Raw genomic sequence first — 22,686 nt, 5'->3', positions numbered from 1 at the left:
GCAACAGTGCCTCGCATTCGACTTCAAGGTTCATCTCAGGTATCCTCTTCCCTTCCTTCCAGGTTTCCTATCGTTACCACGCTCCCATTCGAATTCCATTCTCCCACACCTTAAGCCTCAGGGTTCCTTCAATCCAAAACTCTGCCAATGGCAGCAGTGCCTCGCACTCGACCTCAAGTGTCGTCTCAGTTATCCAATTGGAAACCTCTTCCCTCCCTTCCAGGTTTCCTATCGTTACCACGCTCCCATTCTCATTCCATTCTCCCACGCCTTAAGACTCATAGCCGCAGTCGGATATCTAAAATTGTCTCCAGAGCCCTAGTGGGCGCGGTCTTCATCGCCCCGCCTATGCCAAGACAACATGATCTCTGAACTTGTTGTGTGGTTGCACTTTGTCTCCATAGCAGTCCACCAAACTTCTGAGGCGTAAGTAAGTATTGGTCATATCACGCTTCTGTAAAGCCAGTGGACTATCCCAGGATTCAGGCCCCATTTCGAGCCTACGGCCCGTCTACATAGTGCCCAACATCTGTGAGCCTTCTCAGAACGCTCCTGAATGTGACACTTCCAATTAAGTTTGCTGTCCAAGATCACACCTAAGTTTCGATATCGAATCGTCTTATTGAGGAAACGTGGTGCGTTAAATTGGCCCACCTTTGTCTTCCTCGTGAACAGCCATATTTCAGTCTTCTTTGGGTTAATATTAAGACCTCTGGGTCTAGCCCAGTCATATGCCATAGGCAAAACCCTTTCGGCCCTTTTGCATAGCTCGTTGGGATCCTTACCTCTTAGAAGTATTATAACATCGTCTGCGTAGCAGACGGGTTCAAACCCCTCCTCAGTCAGCATCCGTAATAGGTCATTTATGGTGGTCACCCATAGGAGTGGCCACAAAATGCCCCCCCCTGTTGCGTGCCCTGTGCCACTTTCTCCCTTATATTTATGCCATGGGACACACAATATTTCCACCTGTTCCTTAGCATATGGTGGTTTATCCAGTCTCTAAGGACCGGGTCCACCCGGTACTGGTCTAAGAATTTGATCAGTGTGTCGCTCCGCACATTGTTAAACGTCCCCTTCGATATCAATGCATACCGCCGGGGTGTACGTTTTGGCATCGAAGGATTCTTCCATTTTATGCAGAACCTCGTGCAGGGCAGTCTCCACCGACCTTCCCTTCCATGCTGTTTGTATTTGAGCAGTTCTCTGGTTGTCATACCCTTTATCAAGGTGTCCACAATACGTTCCATGGTTTTGAGTAGAAAGGACGTAAGGCTTATGGGTCTCTAGGCCTTTGGTGTCGCATAACTTGCCTTGCCGGGCTTGGGTATAAACACCAGCCTTGCCTCCTCCCTAGCTACGCTGTGAAAGTTTTGGTCCAGACGAGGCGCCAGATAGTCTGCCCACTTTCTGCAGTAACGCCGGAAATATTCCATCAGGTATGGCTGACTTAAATGGTTTGAAGCTCCTCAAGGATTCCTTCACCATAAATTGCGTTATTTTTACTTTGGACTAAGTAGGCACTTTAGAAACAAGGCCACCTCTGGACAGACAAAGATTACTCTACACAAGACACTGATACTATCTGTGTTGTTTTGTGGTTCTGAGGCATGGTTACTTGTGAAAGCAGATGAGGCAGTACTTGGAGTGTTTGAGAGAAAGATTCTTGGTAAATTATATGGACCATTTTGCCGTAATGGAGAATATAGGCGACGTTTGAAGCACGAGCTGTATGACGACACTAGCATAGTTACAGGCATCACGCTGCGTTGGCTAGATCATGTTGCCCGATGGAAAGATCAAGTGGTGGGTGTACGTTTTGTGCGCTTTTTACTCCTGCAGGAGGATTTTCGGTCCCAAGCTGATTTATTGGACGTATACGGTCATCGTGAGACCAGTACTGGCCTATGGAGCACTAGTATGGTGGAAGGTCGTAGAGAAGCGGATGCATGCGAGGGAGTTCGAGAAGGTCCAGAGACTGACCTGCATCGGGATCACAGGGGCTCTGAAACTTGGTGTCAGAGATTTTAGTAGAAGCCCAGAAGATCGAGGCGCTTGGAATGCTATTCTACGTTAGGCTAGTGGATCAAATGTTCTGTCATATAGCCAATTAAAGTACGGTGAAGGCCACCATAGCGATTAGCATGTTCGCCTATGACACTAAACGCCTGGGTTCGAATCCTAGTGAGAACATCAGAAACAGAATTTCAGTGGTGGTTATGCTGGCAACATTTGTGAGGTACTTTGCCAAGTAAAAACTACTCCCCAAAGAGGTCTCGCTCTGTGGCACGCCCTTCGGACTCGGCTATGAACAGAAGGTCCCTTATCATTGAGCTTAAAACTGAATCGGACAGCCCTAGCTGATATGTGAGAAGTTTGCGCCTGTTCCTTAAATGCAGGTAAAGTAACTTTCCATTGAAAACTTTGCACTTGGCTTAGCATTTCCCACTAAGCATCAAAGTTGGTTTGATTTCAATAGAAAAATGGGAAAAAATGTCCAAAGCAGTCTGGGCCATTCCATCCAAGGTTCATAATTACATTGATGAAGGTAAATAAATCCAATTATTTATAGGAATTTTTCCAAAAATATCCAAAACTTATTGAACTAAAGTTTCTCTACCTTGTGCTAACTTTGCTCCCACAAACTCTTAACTCAAAGAAAACTACCAGGCTTTTGGGTTAATATTTGCTTGTATGGAAGGGAGCTATGAGAGAAAGTGTGGCGTGTAAATTTCTCTAGATTGGCAGCAATAAAATTTAACCTAAAATACCCGACATAAATACTAAACATTTATCGATTGGATAGCCTTATCTGGCAGCCAGCAATTCAACAAAACAACTCCTACCAGACCCTCTAACTGGGAAATAACCCACAACACCAGGCAAGAGGGAGCCAGACCTTGTTCCAGCACCAGAAAAACAACCGAAAACATTTTTTGTGGGAGAACAAGAATTATTTTTTGGTGTATTTCTCTCTCATTTTTCGCCTTTATTCGTGGAAAAAAGGTATGGAAAATCGAAGTAGTTGTAGTTGTAGTTGGGGAAGAACTGTGTAGTTGGATGCCATGACGTATATTCGATATGCTCATCGTGTATGTGTGTTGGATATATGTCTGCTCTGGTGTTGGTGTGTGAAAGCCTTGCTGTAAGGTGCGGCTTTTATTTCCCCTTCGGTTTTTTGGATGTCTGAGTGATGTTTGCTGCCATGAGTGTTTGCCGGTGTGGGTTTACCACATTTCTTTTAATGGGGTTGAATCTTCGAAATGTGAAATGTTGTTATATTTGCCAAAGTTATTTGATATAGTGTTCATATAGACACACACATACAAACACACACACACACACATACATATAAACTCGTATGCACATCCAATATATCTAACTTGGCCAGAGTTCGCATAAAGGCTTTTAACATATTTTCAGTTTGCAAATGTCGGTTAGTCCAACATGCACTCAAAAAAATTGAGGGCTATTAACGAAGTCAGGTTTAACACTTGGCTTAAGCAGAGACAAGAACCATAAATACAAATACTTAACCATAGCTAAAGCCTGGGGGTCTACATTGAGAACTTAGGAGTGATCTTGGATAGGAAACTCAGCAGCGTACTGAGAAGACACACACATATATTGGCACTATGTAAAAGGGCCGTAAGCTTTAAATGGGGCCTGAACCCGAGGACAGTCCACTGGCTCTACAGGAGCGTGATAAGACCAATACTTACTTACGCCTCACTAGTTTGGTGGACTGCAATGGAGAAATAATGCAACATAAGGACCATACAACAGGTTCAGAGAACATGTTGTCTTGGCCTAGGCGGAGCAATGAGGACCATGCCCACTAGGGCAGTGGAGTCTATTCTAGACATCCGACCCATTGACACTCAGATTAAGTGTAAGGCAGCCCCTGGGCCTTGAGCGCGCCTCCATACAGTCCACATAAATTCTGAGTTACGAGGGCGGTAAGCCCCTTTGGCACCATAGCGCAGAGGTTAGCATGTCCGCCTATTTCTGGCGAGACCATCAGAAAAAATTTTTCGCAGCGGTGGTTTTCCCCTCCTAATGCTGGCGACATTTGTGAGCTGCTATGCCATGTAAAACTTCTCTCCAAAGAGGTGTCGCACTGCGGCTCGCCGTTCGGACTCGGCTATAAAAAGGAGGAATCGCACTACACTCATTGATATGTGAGAAGAAGTTTGCCCCTGTTCCTTAGTCGAATGTTCATGGGCAAAATTTGCAATTTTCCAAGCCCCTTGCCAGAATTTCTCTTGCGGCTACTGTGAATGGCACAGATCGTCCGGCAGTCTCAGAGACATTCTCATATTGAGTGCATCAGAGTAGACCCCCAATCCAGCCCCTGACTCCATCTTAGGAGCCATCGGTGTAGATCGAGGTCTCATCCTTCTCAAGTACACCATTCTTCCCTCTCAGGAAAACGAATCACGAATGCCTGCAATCCAGTCGGCACTAGAGAATCTCCGACTACTGTGCCAGGTAATCGGAGATCCTCCTCAGTCCACCCCAGAATCGAACTGTGGCCGCAACCATCCTCCTTTAGCATGACGAGCTCTCTCAGCCTAAGCGTGACCCTGACGGCGCACTTCCAAATATAGACCCCAATGGGCTGCATATCCAACATGCCGAGCTCTCTCAGCCTAAGCGTGACCCTGGCGACGCACTTCCAAATATAGGCCCCAATGAGCTGCATATCCAACATGCCGAGCTCTCTCAGCCTAAGCGTGACCCTGGCGACGCACTTCCAAATATAGGCCCCAATGGGCTGCATATCCAGCATCGCCTCCAGGCCTGCCTGCATTGCGGATCTCAGAGCCCGTGTGATCCCGACGCAGGACAGTCTCTGGACCTTCTCGAACTCCCTCGCATGCATCCGCTTCTCTACGACCTTCCACCATACTAGTGCTCCATAGGCCAGTACTAGTCTCACGATGACCGTATACGTCCAATAAATCATCTTGGGAGTCGCCCCCCACTTCGGACCGAACATCCTCCTGCAGGAGTAAAAAGCGCACAGTGCCTTACGGCTTCTTTCCTCGGTCTTCCTCTTCCGGGACAGTTTCGAATCGAGGACTATGCCTTAGTACTTCGCCTCCTGCGACAGCCGCAGGGTGACCCCGTCCAAGGATGGGAGTCTCAACTCCGGTGTCTTACATCTACGCGTAAAGAGCACCAGCTCCGTTTTCCCTTCCCATTTCTGGTAGCCCATCGCGTCAACCTTCTCAGTGACCCTTCCATGATCTCGCTGATCGTCGATAGAAACTTGTCTCGGACCAGCAGCGCAAAGTCGTCGGCATAAGCGATAATCCTTGTGCCGTCCCCACCGAGATCCATCAGAATTTCATTAATCACGAGGTTCCACATTATCATCGGTGAGAACACCTTTCCCAGGGGCATTCCTCTGGTCACCCGCCTTCTGACCACAGAAGGCGGAAGTATACTTGTCCAATAAATCATCTTGGGAGTCGCCCCCCACTTCGGACCGAAAATCCTCCTGCAGGAGTAAAAAGCGCACAGTGCCTTACGGCTTCTTTCCTCGGTGTTCCTCTTCCGGGACAGTTTCTAATCGAGGAGTATGCCTTAGTAATTCGCCCCCTTCGACAGTCGCAGGGTGACGCCGTCCAAGGATGGGAGTCTGAACTCCGGTGTCTTACATCTACTCGTAAAGAGCACCAGCTCCGTTTTCCCTTCCCATTTCTGGTAGCCCAACGCGACAACCTTCTCAGTGACCCTTCCAAGATCTCGCTGATCGTCGACAGAAACTTGTCTCGGACCAGCAGCACGACGTCGTCGGCATAAGCGATAATCCTCGTGCCGTCCCCACCGAGAGCCATTAGGATTTCATTAATCACGAGGTTCCACATTATCATCGGTGAGGAAACCCCTCCTTAGGGCGTTTCTCCGGTCAACCATCTTCTGACCACACAGAAGGCGGGAGTAATACTAGCCTCCTAATATTTCAGGCCGCTTTTAGTGTAGGCCTCCTTGGGATTGCTAATGAGCCATATTGGTAGATTTTTTGATAAAGCTGGCACATTATCTCAGGTTTTGACTTCTTGAGCCTATAGAGGGCGCAATTCTTTCCCGATTTGGCTGAAATTCTGCATGAGTTTGGTTTTTTTTTTTGACTTCTAACAGCTAGACCAAGTATGATCCAAATCGGTTTACAACCTGAGGAGGCCAGCGTAGCGTAAAGGTTAGCATGTCCGTATATGACCATGAATGTCTGGGTTCGAATCCTGGTAAGAACATCAGAAACAAAATTTCAGCGTTGGTTAACCATTCCTAATGCTGTCGACATTTGTGAGGTACTATGCCATGAAAATAGTTCGCCTTAAAGAGGTGTCGCCTGCACGCCGTTCGGGCGCGGCTATGAAAGGGAGCTCTTTGTCATTTAGCTTAAACTTGAATTGGACGGCACCCATTGATATGTTAGAAGTATGCCCCAGTTTTTTAATGGAATGTTAATGGGCAAGTGTGCAAAATTTGATTCGCATAGCTGCCATGTCCGTGAAGATAAATTTGAATATAACTTAGCCAAGACACAAACCTGACATTTTAACAGAGCTATGTTAAGTGATTAACAGAGCACTGTTAACTCATTTTCTTTGTTATTTTAAATAGAAAAACTTATTTTTAGCATTTTTTCACCTAATATTTGCTAAAATCACTTGCTGTATGATTTCTAGCAGCCAGGTCAATATCGGTCTATAACTTAATATAGCACTTGTCGCATGCCATCCATGGTGGAGGGTGTATAAGATTCGACCCGGTCGAACTTAACACACTTTCACTTGTTAAATCCCTCAAGTAAGCTATTCATTGCATCATTCTAGGTGGCTTCTTTATTAATTATTAACCTGGCCACAACTTACGTGGATATACATTTTCAATTAACAAAGTTTCAAGGTTTAATGAATGAGTTTTCCAAGACAATGATTCTGAGAAGAAATAAAGAACCCCACTCTCAACTCTCTCTTTTATTATGGGAAGACGAAGAAACTTAGCAGCAGTAGTGAGTGCAGTGATGCGTTATACAAGAAGACTTCTTGGAATTTTTTGTTCGTTCAAACTCAATGCTGAGCATGAATGGTTTCGTGTTAGCAAAGTTTATGCCCAACAAACTTGGTTGAGCTTCTCCAAGCATTGCTGTAAACGTAGTGCGTTTTTCTCAACTTGCTATGCATCAGTGTTTTGAACTGATGTTTCTTAATTTCTAGGTAAAAAGGAATTTTTGTTTTATTTAAAAAATAAAGCAAAAAAAGTTAAAAATTCCTTTTAATATTTGTCAGAGATGAAAAGAGGGTTTTCAGGGAAATAAGTCTCCCCATAGACAATATGAAATGTGTATGGTGGTTGTTTTGTTAACATTTATGAAGAAAATTGCATAGTTGTTTCCTCTATAATTAACTTTTCATAGAAACTTGAAACATGAAAGTCTATGTGGAACAATTGAAACAAAATAAATTACGAAACAAATTTCAAAGATGATTCTCTTACTGGCGAAAAAGGTGTTAAAGCAGCTTCATACTCCCTCACACAAGTCATTCAGGTTGAAATGGAAAGTGACAGCTTGTGGAAACTCTCACATGCAAGGCTGACAAAACTTTTCACTATATGTAGTCTTTTTACTTTTGTAATGTTAAGAAAATCGGTTTAGCCAAGTATCATATGGTCATAATGGGTCTAATGGCGTTTTTGAGGGGTGGCGTGACCTCCTATAGTTCGACCTGATTTAAAATGCCAGATTCAAAATCTACTCCCGAATACCTTTCATTTGAGCCCCATATTGAAATGAACGTCCATTATATCTGTTAGGGGGAGTTTTGGGGTTGGGGCGGCCCGATGGGTACTTAAACCCAAATTTTAATACCATATTCGTATTCTAATCTCAAATACCTTTCATTTGATACCTATATTGTCTCGATCGGTCCACTTTTGATTTTGGGTTGTATTTTTGGCATAAGGGGGAGGGTCCGTCCCCCTTCTGATAACGAATAATTATATAGCCTATGTTTCTTTCCAGACCAACCTACACCATATTGCGAAAATTTCGAGAATATCGGTTCCGCAGTTTTTCAGTCTATACGGAACAAACAGACCGAGTCCCATATATCCGTGATTGGCTAATGTGGCCATTTTGGGCGTTTTTGTGGGGGTGGGATGACCCCCCAGACTTCGACATGAATTTGTATGCCAGATTCGTTATTTACTCCCACATGCTTTTCATTTGATACCCATATTGTCTATATCGGTTCACTTTTGGGTGGTGGTGTTTTTGGGGTAACGGGTGAGGGTCTGCCCCCTTCCAATATCAAAAAACTAAAAAGCCTTTTTTCCTTCCTTCCCACATCCACAATATACTCCCGAATACCATTCATTTGGGTCCCATATTGTCATGATCGTCCAATGGCATAAGGGGGAGGGTCCGTCCCCCTTCCGATATTGAAAAATTATATAGCCTATATTTCCTTCCAGAACCAACCTACACAATATGCAAATATTTCGATGAAATCGGTTCCGCAGTTTTTCAGTCTATACGGAACAAACAAACCGAGTCCCATATATCCGTGACTGGCTAATGTGCCCATTTTGGGCGTTTTTTATGGGGGTGGGGTGACCTCCAATACTATGACATGGATTTATACGACAGATTCGTTATCTACTCCCGTATACTTTTCATTTGATACCCATATTGTCTGTATCGGTCCACTTTTGATTTTGGGTGGTGTTTTTGGAGTAAGGGGGGAGGGTCCGCCCTTTCCAATATCAAAAAACTAAATAGCCTTTTCCTTCTTTTCTGACCATTTTCGTAATCTACTCCCGAATACCTTTCATTCGAGTCCCATATTGTGATTAAACCTATTTTAAGGGGTTTTGGGTCTGGGGCGGCCCCCCAGGTATTTGTACCCAACTTTTATTATGAAATTCGTACTCTACTCTTGAATACCGTTCACTGGAATCCCATATTGTGCCGATCGGTGTACTATTATTTTTGGGTAGTACTTTTGGTGTAAGAGGGAGGGTCCGCCCCCCTCACGATATCAAAAAATTATATAGCCAATGTTTCCTCCAGACCAACCTACACAATCTGTGAAAATTTCAAGGTAATCGGTTCAACCATTTTTGAGTCAGTAAGTTCTAAATAATGCTCTAAGCTCTTCGATGCAGAGTGTTGGTCAGAATGGCGCTTTAGTCGACAAGTGCTTGATGTAGGGGGTTGATGGTGTGGGTAGATTCGGTATTCAATCGGTTTTTTTCGGTATTCGTACGGTTTGGGCTGGTTGCGTTATACGGCGTTTGAGTAGTCGGCTTGTATTTGTATTGTTCGGTATTCGGTTGTCTTCAGACGGTGGGCTTACTCGGGGGCTTAGAGTTGGCTTTTGCACGCACCGTGGGTATCACTGCTACTTTGGTTAGAGCCTGGAAAGACAAGTGCATAGTTAAGAGAAAAGGGGTGTGCAATACTATACGGATGCGAACTAGTTCCTTGTCGCGTTAGGATGCGAACGAATCAAAACGTCATTCAAACTTGTTGACCAGTTAGGATTCGAACCAGTTGCCTAGTCGCGCTTGGATGCGAACTAGTTGCCCAGTCGTATAATGATGCGAACTAGTTTTCTAGTCGCGTTAGGATGCGAACGAATCAGCGGTAGGTTGCGAAAGAATCTGCGTTAGGATGCGAACTAGTTGCCTAGTCGCGTTAGGATTCGAACCAGTTGCCCAGTCGCGTTTGGATGCGAACTAGTTGCCCAGTCGCATTAGGATGCGAACTAGTTTCCTTGTCGCGTTAGGATGTGAACGAATCAGCATTGGTATGCGAACAAGGTTCCTAGTCGCGTTAGGATGTGAACGAATCGCCTTAGGATGCGAGCGAATCAGCGTTAGGAAGTGAACTTGTTACCCAGTCGCCTTAGGATGCGAACCAGTTGCCCAGTCGCGTTAGGGTGCGAACGAATCAGCATTAGGATGGAACTTGTTGCCCAGTTAGGATGCGAATTTGCAGTCCAGCGTTGGGATGCGAACTTGTTTCCTAGTTGCGTTAGGATTCGAACGAATCAGGGTTAGGATTCGAATAAGTTTCCTAGTCGCGTTAGGATGTGAGCGAATCAGCTTTAGGAGGCGTACAAATGTCCTTGTCGCGTTAGGATGCGAACAAATCAGTATTAGTATGCGAATTTGCTGCCCAGCGTTGGGATCCAAACTTGTTTCCTAGTTGCGTTAGGATGCGAACGAATCAGTGTTAGGATGCGAATTTGCTGCCCAGTCGCGTTAGGATGCGAACTTGTTTGCTAGTCGCTTTAGGATGCGAACGAATCAGTGTTAGGATGCGAATCATTTGCCCAATCGCGTTAGGATGCGAACTAGTTTCCTAGTCAGGTTAGGATGCGAACGAATCAGTGTTAGGATGCGAATTTGCTGCCCAGCGTTGGGATGCGAACTTGTTTCCTAGTTGCGTTAGGATGCGAACGAATCAGGGTTAGGATTCGAATAAGTTTCCTAGTCGCGTTAGGATGTGAACGAATCAGCGTTAGGATGCGTACAAATATCCTTGTCGCGTTAGGATGCGAACGAATCAGTGTTAGGATGCGAATTTGCTGCCCAGTCGCGTTAGGATGCGAACGAATGAGGGTTAGGATTCGAATAAGTTTCCTAGTCGCGTTAGGATGGGAACGAATCAGCGTTAGGATGCGAACAAATGTCTTTGTCGTGTTAGGATGCTAATGAATCAGTGTTAGGATGCAAATTTGTTGCCCAGCGTTGGGATGCGAACTTGTTTGCTAGTCGCTTTAGGATGCGAACGAATCAGTGTTAGGATGCGAACCATTTGCCCAATCGCGTTAGGATGCGAACTAGTTTCCTAGTCAGGTTAGGATGCGAACGAATCAGTGTTAGGATGCGAATTTGCTGCCCAGCGTTGGGATGCGAACTTGTTTCCTAGTTGCGTTAGGATGCGTACGAATCAGGGTTAGGATTCGAATAAGTTTCTTAGTCGCGTTAGGATGTGAACGAATCAGCGTGAGGATGCGTACAAATGTCGTTGTCGCGTTAGGATGCAAACGAATCAGTGTTAGGATGCGAATTTGCTGCCCAGCATTGGGATGCGAACTTGTTTCCTAGTTGCGTTAGGATGCGATCGAATCAGGGTTAGAATTCGAATAAGTTTCCTAGTCGCGTAAGGATGTGAACGAATCAGCGTTAGGATGCGTACAAATGTCCTTGTCGCGTTAGGATGCGAACGAATCAGTGTTAGGATGCGAATTTGTTGCCCAGCGTTGGAATGCGAACTTGGTTCCTAGTCGCGTTAGGATGTGAACGAATCAGCGTTAGGATGCGTACAAATGTCCTTGTCGCGTTAGGATGCGAACGAATCAGTGTTAGGATGCGAATTTGTTGCCCAGCGTTGGGATGCGAACTTGTTTGCTAGTCGCTTTAGGATGGGAACGAATCAGTGTTAGGATGCGAACCATTTGCCCAATCGCGTTAGGATGCGAACTACTTTCCTAGTCGGGTTAGGATGCGAACGAATCAGCATTGGGATGCGAATATGTTTCCTAGTCGCATTAGGATGCGAACGAATCGCCTTATGATGCGAGCGAATCAGCGTTAGGATGTGAACTTGTTGCCCAGTCGCGTTAGGATTCGAACCAGTTGCCCAGTCGCGTTAGGATGCGAACTAGTTTCCTAGTCGGGTTAGAATGCGAACAAATCAGCATTGGGATGCGAATATGTTTCCTAGTCGCGTTAGGATGCGAACGAATCAGCATTGGGATGCGAGCGAATCAGCGTTAGGATGTGAACTTGCTGCCCAGCGTTAGGATGCGAACTAGTTGCCTAGTCGCTTTAGGACGCAAACGAATCGGCTTTAGGATGAGAATCAGTTACCCGCTCACGTTAGGATGCGATCCAGTTTCCCGGTCGCGTTAGGATGCGAACTAATTGCCTAATCGCGTTAGGATGCGAACGAATAAGCGTTAGAATGCGAACCACTTGACCAGTCGTGTTAGGATGCGAACTAGTTTCGCAGACGCGTTATTTATGGTACCAACGGATCCATCAGTTAGGATGCGAACGAATCGCGTTAATCAGTGATGAAAGCCTTAGGGCTTCTATGCTTTCTGACTGCAGATCATGTCACACGTCTTAGAGGCGCGTTAGGATGCGAACGAATCAGCGTTAGGATGAGAACCAGTTACCCGCTCACGTTAGGATGCGAACTAATTGCCTAATCGCGTTAGTATGCGAACGAATAAGCGTTAGAATGCGAACCACTTGACCAGTCGTGTTAGGATGCGAACTAGTTTCGCAGACGCGTTATTTATGGTACCAACGGATGCGTCAGTTAGAATGCGAACGAATTGCGTTAATCGGTGATAAAATCCTTAGGGCTTCTATGCTTTCTGACTGCGGACCATGCCACACGTCTTACAATGCTGTCTAGTCAACGACTCATGACCAGCTCAAGAAAACGTAGCATTAAGTAACAGGTGCTACATCAACCAAGTGAGAATTATATCCCACTGTTCTTGTTAAAATGGACATCGAATAACGACAATCCGTGTGAGCATCTGTGTCAACCAGCAAAAATGTAAATTTTCTGAATGTTCACCACTTGCACTGAAACTGATATAAATATGGATGGCTGTGAGGCCGGGGGTGTTACAAACAGAATGGCGAAATTAGTATCCCTCCATCCTATGGTGGAGGGTATAAAAAGGCATATCATCTAGATATAGTCCGATCTCCACCATACTCAGGAAGGATCAGAAAAAATCCTGGTTGGACATTCCGTTATGGAATAGTCACAAACTTCTCACATATCTATGAGTGGTGTCCTATTCAAGTGTAAGCTCAATGATAAGGGGCTTCCGAGTCCGAATGGGCGAAAGCCACAAGGGCACCACACGATTGAGGAAGTGTATAATGGGATGTCTATAAAAAAATGCATGGACGAGCTTAAAAAAAAAAGGCTGAAAACAAATCCAGGATGAAATTCTGCAACTCCGTGGAAGATATATCTGAGGCCTCTAGGCTAAGGAAAATCCTATCCTCGAGACATATTGCAAATGCAAATTCGACCATGAACGTTCCATTAAGGAATTGGGGGAGAAAGGTCTCACATATCCATGAGTGCGGTCCGATTCAAGTTTGAACCTTATGTTAGGAGTCCTCCTGTTTATAGCCGAGTCCGAATGGCGTGCCACAGTGGCACACCTCTTTGTAGTGAAGTTTTTTTACATTTTATTTTCTGATGGTCCTTTGGGCGATAATAAGTTTCGATTCTTTCGCCAAGCCCTGATGATGTATCACCAGTTGAATTACAAGTTGTGTGCCATGGACTGGCTCCTTGGCTTTGGGAGATATACTTCGCTTGCATCAGCATGTCGTTTCTCAAAAATTTGAAACTGCCCTACGAGTATGCAATATTTACTTCTCAACTTTCTTCGATGCTAGTTTATCAATTTAACATCGTATTCTAAAGCATACCCAAAGTAGCCAATATAAACATATAAAAAAATACTGCCTACTTTAAGGCGTGGGAGTATAATAAGAAATGAGAAAGCAAAATTTAATAATGTTATTATCGTTTGGTTGCCCATGACAATACTGAGAGATAATTTAATTTTATTAGACTTTTCTGAACTGGCGACACTAAAAGAAAATATAGCCAAAATGCCTAAAAGAAACTATGAATTAAATTTATGTTCTTTATATTGGTTTCAAGAACGATGGCAGCAGTGCGTTAAGATACCCACCCAAATGGAATATGGGTGACATATGGGTGTTGGCATACTTGTATGAGATGAGCAAATGGAACAAAAAGTAATGGAGACGCTATCTAGGGTAGTGAAAAACATGGTCCACCAAAGAACTGATAAACATTCTAAGTTGAAATTTGTGTTAATTGGGTTAAACTTTTTAGCCCTTTGAGTGTGCAGAGATCAAATCAAATCAGAGGATCCGTAATAACGGTAGCTATAGAAAGTTATGACTCAACTAGGACCATAATTGGCATGGATGTTAGAGGTCATAACAAGTGCGTATTTTTTTTTTTTGCTCTTTGAAGGTTAAAGAGGGGGGATTCAAGAAATTGGTCGGTTATATACAGTCCTAACTGACCCGCTGACCATATAGGATCAGATTTGGATGTGATCTTCAACATATGTAGCAAGTATGAACTGCATTGCTCCATATTCTTCTATAACTCCCATATAAACCGATCTCCCAAATCTTCTTCTTGAGTCGCTAGGAGGCGCAGATGAGGACATACATTGACATACAGATTAAGTGTGAGGCAACGACTGCGACTATGAGACTTAAGGCGATGGGAGAACGGATTGAGGATGGGAGCAGCTCCATCGTCATCGCCGTATAATCGAGGTGACGATAGGAAACCTGGAAGGAAGAGAAGAGGTTTCCCATCGGATGCCTAAGTGTGAGGCACTGCTGCCATCGGCACAGTCTTGGATTGGCGGAACCCTAGCATTGCCATCTGGAAGATCATGTAATATGCTTGGATCAAAGCTAGAGGACAGAGTGGGCCTGGGGATTTACATTGAGAACCCAGGGACTGAGGGACTGTTCTGCAGGCAGAGATCCGGGCGATCACTGAATGCGTGAGGTGGTGTGGTGCTAATGCGAGGACGTCGAATGTGAACATCTTTACCGACAGTAAAACTGCCATAAGGACAATAGCAACCAGGACGGTAAGGTCACGTACAGTCCTGCAGTGTAAGAAGGAGATTAACGCCTTCTCTGAGGATGCCATGATCCGCATGGTTTGGGTGCCGGGCCATAACGGACTAAGGGGAAATGAAAGGGCAGACGATTTGGCGGTGAAGGCCAGAGGACTGCCATCAACAAACTTGGTTAACCCGAAGCCTTTCGGGTCGACGCAGTCCGAGTTAAGAGAGTGGGCGACGAATGCGCATGCAACATTGTGGAACAACGAACCGGTTGGCAGGACGGTGAAAATCCTATGGGGGTATCTAGATCGTGCGAAGACGAGGCCATTACTGAAAGGAGGCGAGAAGGAGGTCAGTACAGCTATTGGTATCATAACGGGAAACATAGGACTACGAGCTCACTTATGTAAAATCGGTGCGGCAAGTGATGGCATGTGTAGGACATGCGGGGAAGATGATAGGACGTTGGAGCATTTCCTTTGCCATTGCCCGGCTTTCGGGCAGATACCGGTACTTTGGTGGAGACACAATATCAGAGATGAACCAACTTAGGGGAGTGGTATTGAAAACAATTAAGGATTTTGTAAGTAGTAGGCCTCATATGATCCTATTGCACTGAAATTTGACACTGTGACTTGCGATAGGCTTTTTGACATCCATGTCGTATATGGTTCAGATCGGTCAATATTTCGATATAGCTACCAAAAAAAAAAAAAAAAAAAAACAATATTTTGTTCTACAAAATTGAACAGTGACTTGTAAAGGGTGATTTTTTTGAGGTTAGGATTTTCATGCATTAGTATTTGACAGATCACGTGGGATTTCAGACATGGTGTCAAAGAGAAAGATGCTCAGTATGCTTTGACATTTCATCATGAATAGACTTACTAACGAGCAACGCTTGCAAATCATTGAATTTTATTACCAAAATCAGTGTTCGGTTCGAAATTTTGACAAATTTTGTTCAGCGATGAGGCTCATTTCTGGTTGAATGGCTACGTAAATAAGCAAAATTGCCGCATTTGGAGTGAAGAGCAACCAGAAGCCATTCAAGAACTGCCCATGCATCCCGAAAAATGCACTGTTTGGTGTGGTTTGTACGCTGGTGGAATCATTGGACCGTATTTTTTCAAAGATGCTGTTGGACGCAACGTTACGGTGAATGAACACATTTCGAACCGAACACTGATTTTGGTAATAAAATTCAATGATTTGCAAGCGTTGCTCGTTAGTAAGTCTATTCATGATGAAATGTCAAAGCATACTGAGCATCTTTCTCTTTGACACCATGTCTGAAATCCCACGTGATCTGTCTAATACTAATGCATGAAAATCCTAACCTCAAAAAAATCACCCTTTACTTATTAGACCTCTCAATGTCCATGCCGACTATGGTCCAAATCGGACCCTATTTCGATATAGCTGCTATGGGGCAATAAATTATGCATTTTCCACCGGATAATGACGAAAAGTGGATTACATATACAACCGAGTTGGTGGGTATGCAAAGTTCGGCCCGGCCTCAACCCCTTTTTACATGTTCTTTTATTCGTGTTAACCTTTAGTACTAGGTCCTGTATCTTCTGGCTCTTCCCTTTCTAAGACTCACCTTTGGTGGGAAACCTAACCACTAAACCTCAACACCTAACTTTGTACTTCATTCCTAGATTTTTCTTCCGTCCTTCCGCTGTTTAATTTTTCCCTTCGTCTTCGGATTGTCTTTCCTGATTTGTTTCGTCTTAGGATTTTGCGCTGGCTAGAACTGCAGACGTCTTTGTTTCGTCTTAGGATTTTGCGCTGGCTAGAACTGCAGACGTCTTAGAATTTTTCCGCTCCTTCTTTGTTCTTTTCTTTGTGGGGTTTTTTATCTTGTATTCGCCTCGTTCTTCAACTCGTCTTTAGATGTATTCCGCTCCTTCGTTGTTCTTTTCTTCATGGGATTCCTTTTTATACCCTTCACCATAGGATGGGGGTATACTAATTTCGTCATTCTATTTGTAACTCCTCGAAATATTCGACATGACATTTTAAGTCGAACAAGCCATGTCCGTCCGTCCGTCTGTCCGTCCGTCTGTCGAAAACACACTAACTTTCGAAGGAGTTATGCTAGCCGCTTGAAATTTTGCACAAATACTTCTTATTAATGTAGGTCGATTGGGATTGTAAATGGGCTATATCGGTCCACGTTTTGATATAGCTGTCATATAAACCGATCTGGGATCTTGACTTCTTGAGCCGCTAGAGGGCACAATTCTTATCCGATTTGGCTGAAATTTGGCATGAGGTGTTTTATTATGACTTCCAACAACTGTGCTGAGTATGGCTGAAATCGGGCAATAACCTGATATAGCTGCCATATAAACCGATCTGGGATCTTGACTTCTTGAGCCGCTAGAGGGCGCAATTCTCTTCCGATTTGGCTGAAATTTTGCATGAGGTGTTTCTTTATGACATTCAACAACTGTGCTGAGTATGGTTCAAATCGGCCCATAACCTGATATAGCTGCCATATAAACCGATCTGGGATCTTGACTTCTTGAGCCGCTAGAGGGCGCAATTATTATCCGATTTGGCTGAAATTTAGCATGAGGTGTTTCTTTATGACATTCAACAACTGTGCTAAGAAAAGTTCAAATCGGCCCATAACCTGATATAGCTGCCATATAAACCGATATGGGATCTTGACTTCTTGAGCCTCTAAAAAGCGCAAGAATTATCCGATTTGGCTGAAATTTTGTACAACGGCTTCTACTCTGGTCTCCAATATTCAATATTCTTTTATCCTTTGATTGCCTTAAAAGAGATACCGTGGAAAGAGCTCGACAAATGCGTTTCATAGTGGAGGGTATATAAGATTCGGCCAGGCCGAACTTAGCACGCTTTTACTTGTTTTCTATTCTTCGTTTCGTTCTTCTATCCATTGTAGGATTTTTGACGCTCTTTCATTGTCCATTTCTTTACATAATTTTTCCCGTCAGCTCTTTGTTCTTTTCGTACCGTAAGGTACAACGAAACTTAAGAAAAAGGGGTTGATTCCATGTTTGAAGTTGATGAGACATTTTGCATCGGGTGTAGATGTCTATTCAGGATTCCATATGATGTGGAGGCCTATTGGTGGGCCGCTAAAATTTGTTCACCTTGGCCCTGCAACATTTTGTAGGATGCGAGAAAGCCCCATATGAATTTTTTCCCATGTGGTTAGCAGTATTCATTTCCTTGACTATGAATATCTTGGCTGTCATCTAGGAGCAAGTCATACCTTGGAAGCAGGGAAAGTTTATTATTTCGATTATATATACATATTTATGCAAAATAATATTTTTTTATTCGTTTTTTTTGGGGAACAAACAATGCCGTATATTAGAATCTTGTCAGTTTGTAGTGTATTTATTGTAAAGTTTGTTGTTTTGTATACAAAATTTGCTGTGAACAAATTTCTTAATCTCATAATTCAGGTTTTTTTCTCCGAAGCGTGCAGAAACTGATAAGACTGGAAAAAATGGACTCCATTGTGAGGGTCTTCATGTGGATATTCTATTCCATGTGCTGTTCTGCCAAGTGTTTTGTTTATTTGGGTCGCTCCCTTCTGAAATTAGGTGAGTAGAACTAGGTTTTATTTATTGGAATTCAAATGTACACACAAACGTTGTAACATTTTGGCAGTTCCTTTTTCTTTTTTTCTTTGTTTTTATTTGTTCCGTCCGGACGCTATTAATTTCATGACCGTAATAAACTCATTAAAATGCAACAAAAACAAAACACCACCATACAAGCACACCACGATGGTCTATCCTGTCCGGTAGTTAATACATAAAACGACACATGTTTACATTTTATATGTGGGAGTGTGTGTGTGTGTGTATGTATAGAAGAGAGAGATTTTACCAGGTTGCCTAATATGGTGGTTATTTTGTGTCCAAATCTGCAGCACAAAAACCGGTGAGATTTTTTGAAGGAAAAGAACCGGTGGGTAAGTTTTTGTAGACCCTCCACCATCAAAAACGTGGAATGTTTGCTACAGATGGCCTAACACAACCGACTATCGCAAATTTCGGCGAAATCGGACCACAAATGCGCCTCCTATGGGCCCAAAACCTTAAATCGAGAGATCGGTCTATATGGCAGCTATATCCAAATCTGGACCGATCTGGGCCAAATTGAAGAAGGATGTCGAAGGGCCTAACACAACTTACTGTCCCAAATTTCGGCAAAATCGGATAATAAATGTGGCTTTTATGGCCCCAAAACCTAAAACCAAGAGATCGGTCTATATGGCAGCTATATCCAAATCTGAACCGATCAGGGCCAAATTGAAGAAGAATGACGAGTAGCCCCACACAACTAACTGTTCCAAATTTCAGCCAAAACGGACAATAAATGCGTCTTTTAGCGGCCCAAGACCTTAAATCGAGAGATCGTTCTATATGGCAGCTATATCCAAATTTGAACCGATTAGGGCCAAATTGAAGAGGGATATCGAAGGGCCCAACACAACTCACTTTCCCAAATTTTGGCGAAATTGGACAATAAATGCGCCTTTTATAGACCTAAAAACTGAAATCGAGATATCGGTCTATATGGCAGGTATATTCTAATCTGAACCGATTAGGGCCAAATTGAAAAAAGATGTCGAAAAGCCCAATGCAACTCACTGTACCAAATTTGAGCGAAATCGGACAATAAATGCGCCTTTTATGGGCCCGATTTTTAAATCGAAAGATCGGTCTATATGGCAGCTATATCCAAATCTGAACCGATCTGAGCCAAATTGGAGAAGAATGTCGAAGGGCCTTACACAACTCACTTTCCCAAATTTTTGGCATAATCGGGCAATAAATGCGCCATTGATGGGCCCAAAACCTTAAATCGAAAGATCGGTCTATGTGGCAGCTATATCCAAATCTGGACCGATCTGAGCCAAATTGGAGAAGAATGTCGAAGGGCCTTACACAACTCACTGTCCCAAATTTTCTCTCGGATCTCGACTTCTGGAGCCGCTAGGGGGCGCAATTATCATCTGATGTGCCTGATAATTTGCATGAAGTATCCTGTTCTAACTTCTAACAACTGCTCCAAGTATGGTTGAAATCGGTTCATTATCTGATATATCTCCTATATAATCCGATCTCGGATCTTGACTTCTTCAGCCTCTAGAGGGCCCAATTATTATCCGAGATGTCTGATATTTTGCACCAAATTTTTTTGTTTCAACTTCTAACAGCTGGTTGAAGTATGGTTCAAATCGGTTCATAACCTGATATAGCTCCCATATAAACCGATCTGGTATCTTGACTTCTTGAGCCTCTAGAGGGCGCAATTATAATCCGATTTCGCTAGAATTTAGCATGAAGTTTTTTGGTTTGATCAACAACAACTTCACGAAGTATGATCTAAATCGGTTTATAACCTGATGAGATATCAGCCAAAGAACTTGACAAATGCGATCCATGGTGCAGGGTATATAAGATTCGTCCCGAACGAACTTAGCACGTTTTTACTTGTTTAACATTCTGCCTATCAACATTTCCCATTCGGTTCTTGAAACCCTAAAAACCGCATTTAAAAACACCAACTTTGTCCACTACATTTGTGCCAATGTTGCTCAGCCCAAAAGTATGCATTAATTTTACGATGAGGTCGACCAGCCGGTGTGGCAAGTGAGAGTATGGTATTTTTATGTTGTATCCTTATGACACTCTCTTTCTCTCTCGGGCAGTGTTTCTGCTAGTGTCTCTGTTTGCTTTGGGCCAGCAGGGTAGCATTTATGGCGTTTTTTATGTATTGCGGCTTAATTTGCTGCCTTATGTTTTCAGCTTAATTAGACCCCCAAAATGTTGTTATCGGTATTTAGGCCAATTTGCTGTATTAGCAATAATGCCCCCGGGGGTTTTATGCTTTTGCTTACACTTTTTGTTATTGTTTTTGGTTACTCATTTCCGCAAATGGCAAACAGGGACAATATTTTGTTGCATACCATTGAGGGGCTTATTTTAATTTTCAAATTGTTTACAGTTTGCATAGAAAATTCGCAACAATATTGACATATTTTGTGCCAATATGGAGTAACTGTTTCCAGTTATACCAATAAATCTTATATTGTGAAATTTTTGAAAACTTTTGTGCCATCATGCATGAAAATCAGAAAATCACAAAACATACATTTGCTTTTCCCACCCCACTTTTGGGGTAGTGTTTGTATGTGCTTCACCAAAAACCCCAAAACAACTACAATACATTGATTTGACATTGAGTACGAATTGATGTGGTGTTGAATTTTGGTATTTGTATGCAATGAATACTAAAAATACAATCAACCTGCATAGCATACATAGAGAATTCACATGGTAATAGGATGCACTTGGTTGGCATATTTTTGCCCTGGAAATTTTTTGCCCCTACAAGGTATGCAACGAAAACCAAATGCAATCTAACCAGTTCAGAAATTCCTTTTATAAAACATTTCTGCATGAGTTGATTTTTCATGGCTTTTAATTGAACTATGTAGCATGTCGAAGGGAATAATTTGTTAACTTTGTGCATTCAAGAAAAACTGAAAAATTGCAAAATAACAACTGAATGTTGGAGATTGAAAGGAGCATTGCATGCACATAGCAGAGCAAGTGTTTTCAAGAGAATGTGGATAATATCTGAAAAATTTGACAGCCGAACAATCTTTCGAAATGCCGAGGCCATCAACCTTAGGGCCAAAAAGGAGGCCCTGTATACAGGCAAAGGACTCCTCGTATATAGATAATCTGGAGAGGACAGAAGGAGATTGGACGGAAACGCCCGGCGATGTTTTGACTGGGGCCAGGATGGTAGGGAAGGGAAGGGAAGGGAAGGGAAGGGAAGGGAAGGGAAGGAAAGGAAAGGAAAGGAAAGGAAAGGAAAGGAAAGGAAAGGAAAGGAAAGGAAAGGAAAGGAAAGGAAAGGAAAGGAAAGGAAAGGAAAGGAAAGGAAAGGAAAGGAAAGGAAAGGAAAGGAAAGGAAAGGAAAGGAAAGGAAAGGAAAGGAAAGGAAAGGGAAGGGAAGGAAAGGAAAGGGAATGGAGTGGAGTGGAGTGGAGTGGAATGGAATGGAATGGAATGGAATGGAATGGAATGGAGTGGAATGGAATGGAGTGGAATGGAATGGAGTGGAATGGAATGGAGTGGAATGGAATGGAATGGAGTGGAATGGAATGGAGTGGAATGGAATGGAATGGAATAGAATGGAATGGAATGGAATGGAATGGAATGGAATGGAATGGAATGGAATGGAATGGAATGGAATGGAATGGAGTGGAATGGAGTGGAATGGAGTGGAATGGAGTGGAATGGAGTGGAGTGGAGTGGAGTGGAGTGGAGTGGAGTGGAGTGGAGTGGAGTGGAGTGGAGTGGAGTGGAGTGGAGTGGAGTGGAGTGGAGTGGAGTGGAGTGGAGTGGAGTGGAGTGGAGTGGAGTGGAGTGGAGTGGAGTGGAGTGGAGTGGAGTGGAGTGGAGTGGAGTGGAGTGGAGTGGAGTGGAGTGGAGTGGAGTGGAGTGGAGTGGAGTGGAGTGGAGTGGAATGGAGTGGAGTGGAGTGGAGTGGAGTGGAGTGGAGTGGAGTGGAGTGGAGTGGAGTGGAGTGGAGTGGAGTGGAGTGGAGTGGAATGGAATGGAATGGAATGGAATGGAATGGAATGGAATGGAATGGAATGGAATGGAATGGAATGGAATGGAATGGAATGGAATGGAATGGAATGGAATGGAATGGAATGGAATGGAATGGAATGGAATGGAATGGAATGGAATGGAATGGAATGGAATGGAATGGAATGGAATGGAATGGAATGGAATGGAATGGAATGGAATGGAATGGAATGGAATGGAATGGAATGGAATGGAATGGAATGGAATGGAATGGAATGGAATGGAATGGAATGGAATGGAATGGAATGGAATTGAATGGAATGGAATTGAATGGAATGGAATGGAATGGAGTGGTATGGAATGGAATGGAGTGGAAT

General features: G+C 43.6%; 1 protein-coding gene and 1 pseudogene across 2 annotated transcripts in view; both read left to right on the top strand.

The window, feature by feature from the left end:
* The window catches only part of LOC106094000 (BAI1-associated protein 3), a 420,062-nt gene that overhangs the window by 6,938 nt on the left and 390,438 nt on the right, over window positions 1-22,686 (top strand). Inside the window, exon 1 of one of the 2 annotated variants that reach the window (XR_009396576.1) lies at window positions 18,232-18,295. The exons of the other annotated variant lie outside the window; for it this stretch is intronic. The gene's annotated coding sequence lies outside the window, so the exon portion shown is untranslated. Of the gene's footprint in view, window positions 1-18,231; window positions 18,296-22,686 lie in introns of those variants that run through there. 2 annotated transcript variants of the gene reach the window in all.
* Window positions 18,199-22,686, top strand: part of LOC106095085 (homeobox protein prospero-like) — a 76,306-nt pseudogene continuing 71,818 nt past the window's right edge.

This window comes from Stomoxys calcitrans, chromosome 1, assembly GCF_963082655.1.
Source record: "Stomoxys calcitrans chromosome 1, idStoCalc2.1, whole genome shotgun sequence".
Taxonomy (NCBI): domain Eukaryota; kingdom Metazoa; phylum Arthropoda; class Insecta; order Diptera; family Muscidae; genus Stomoxys; species Stomoxys calcitrans.
This window is presented reverse-complemented; position numbering and strand designations above follow the sequence as displayed.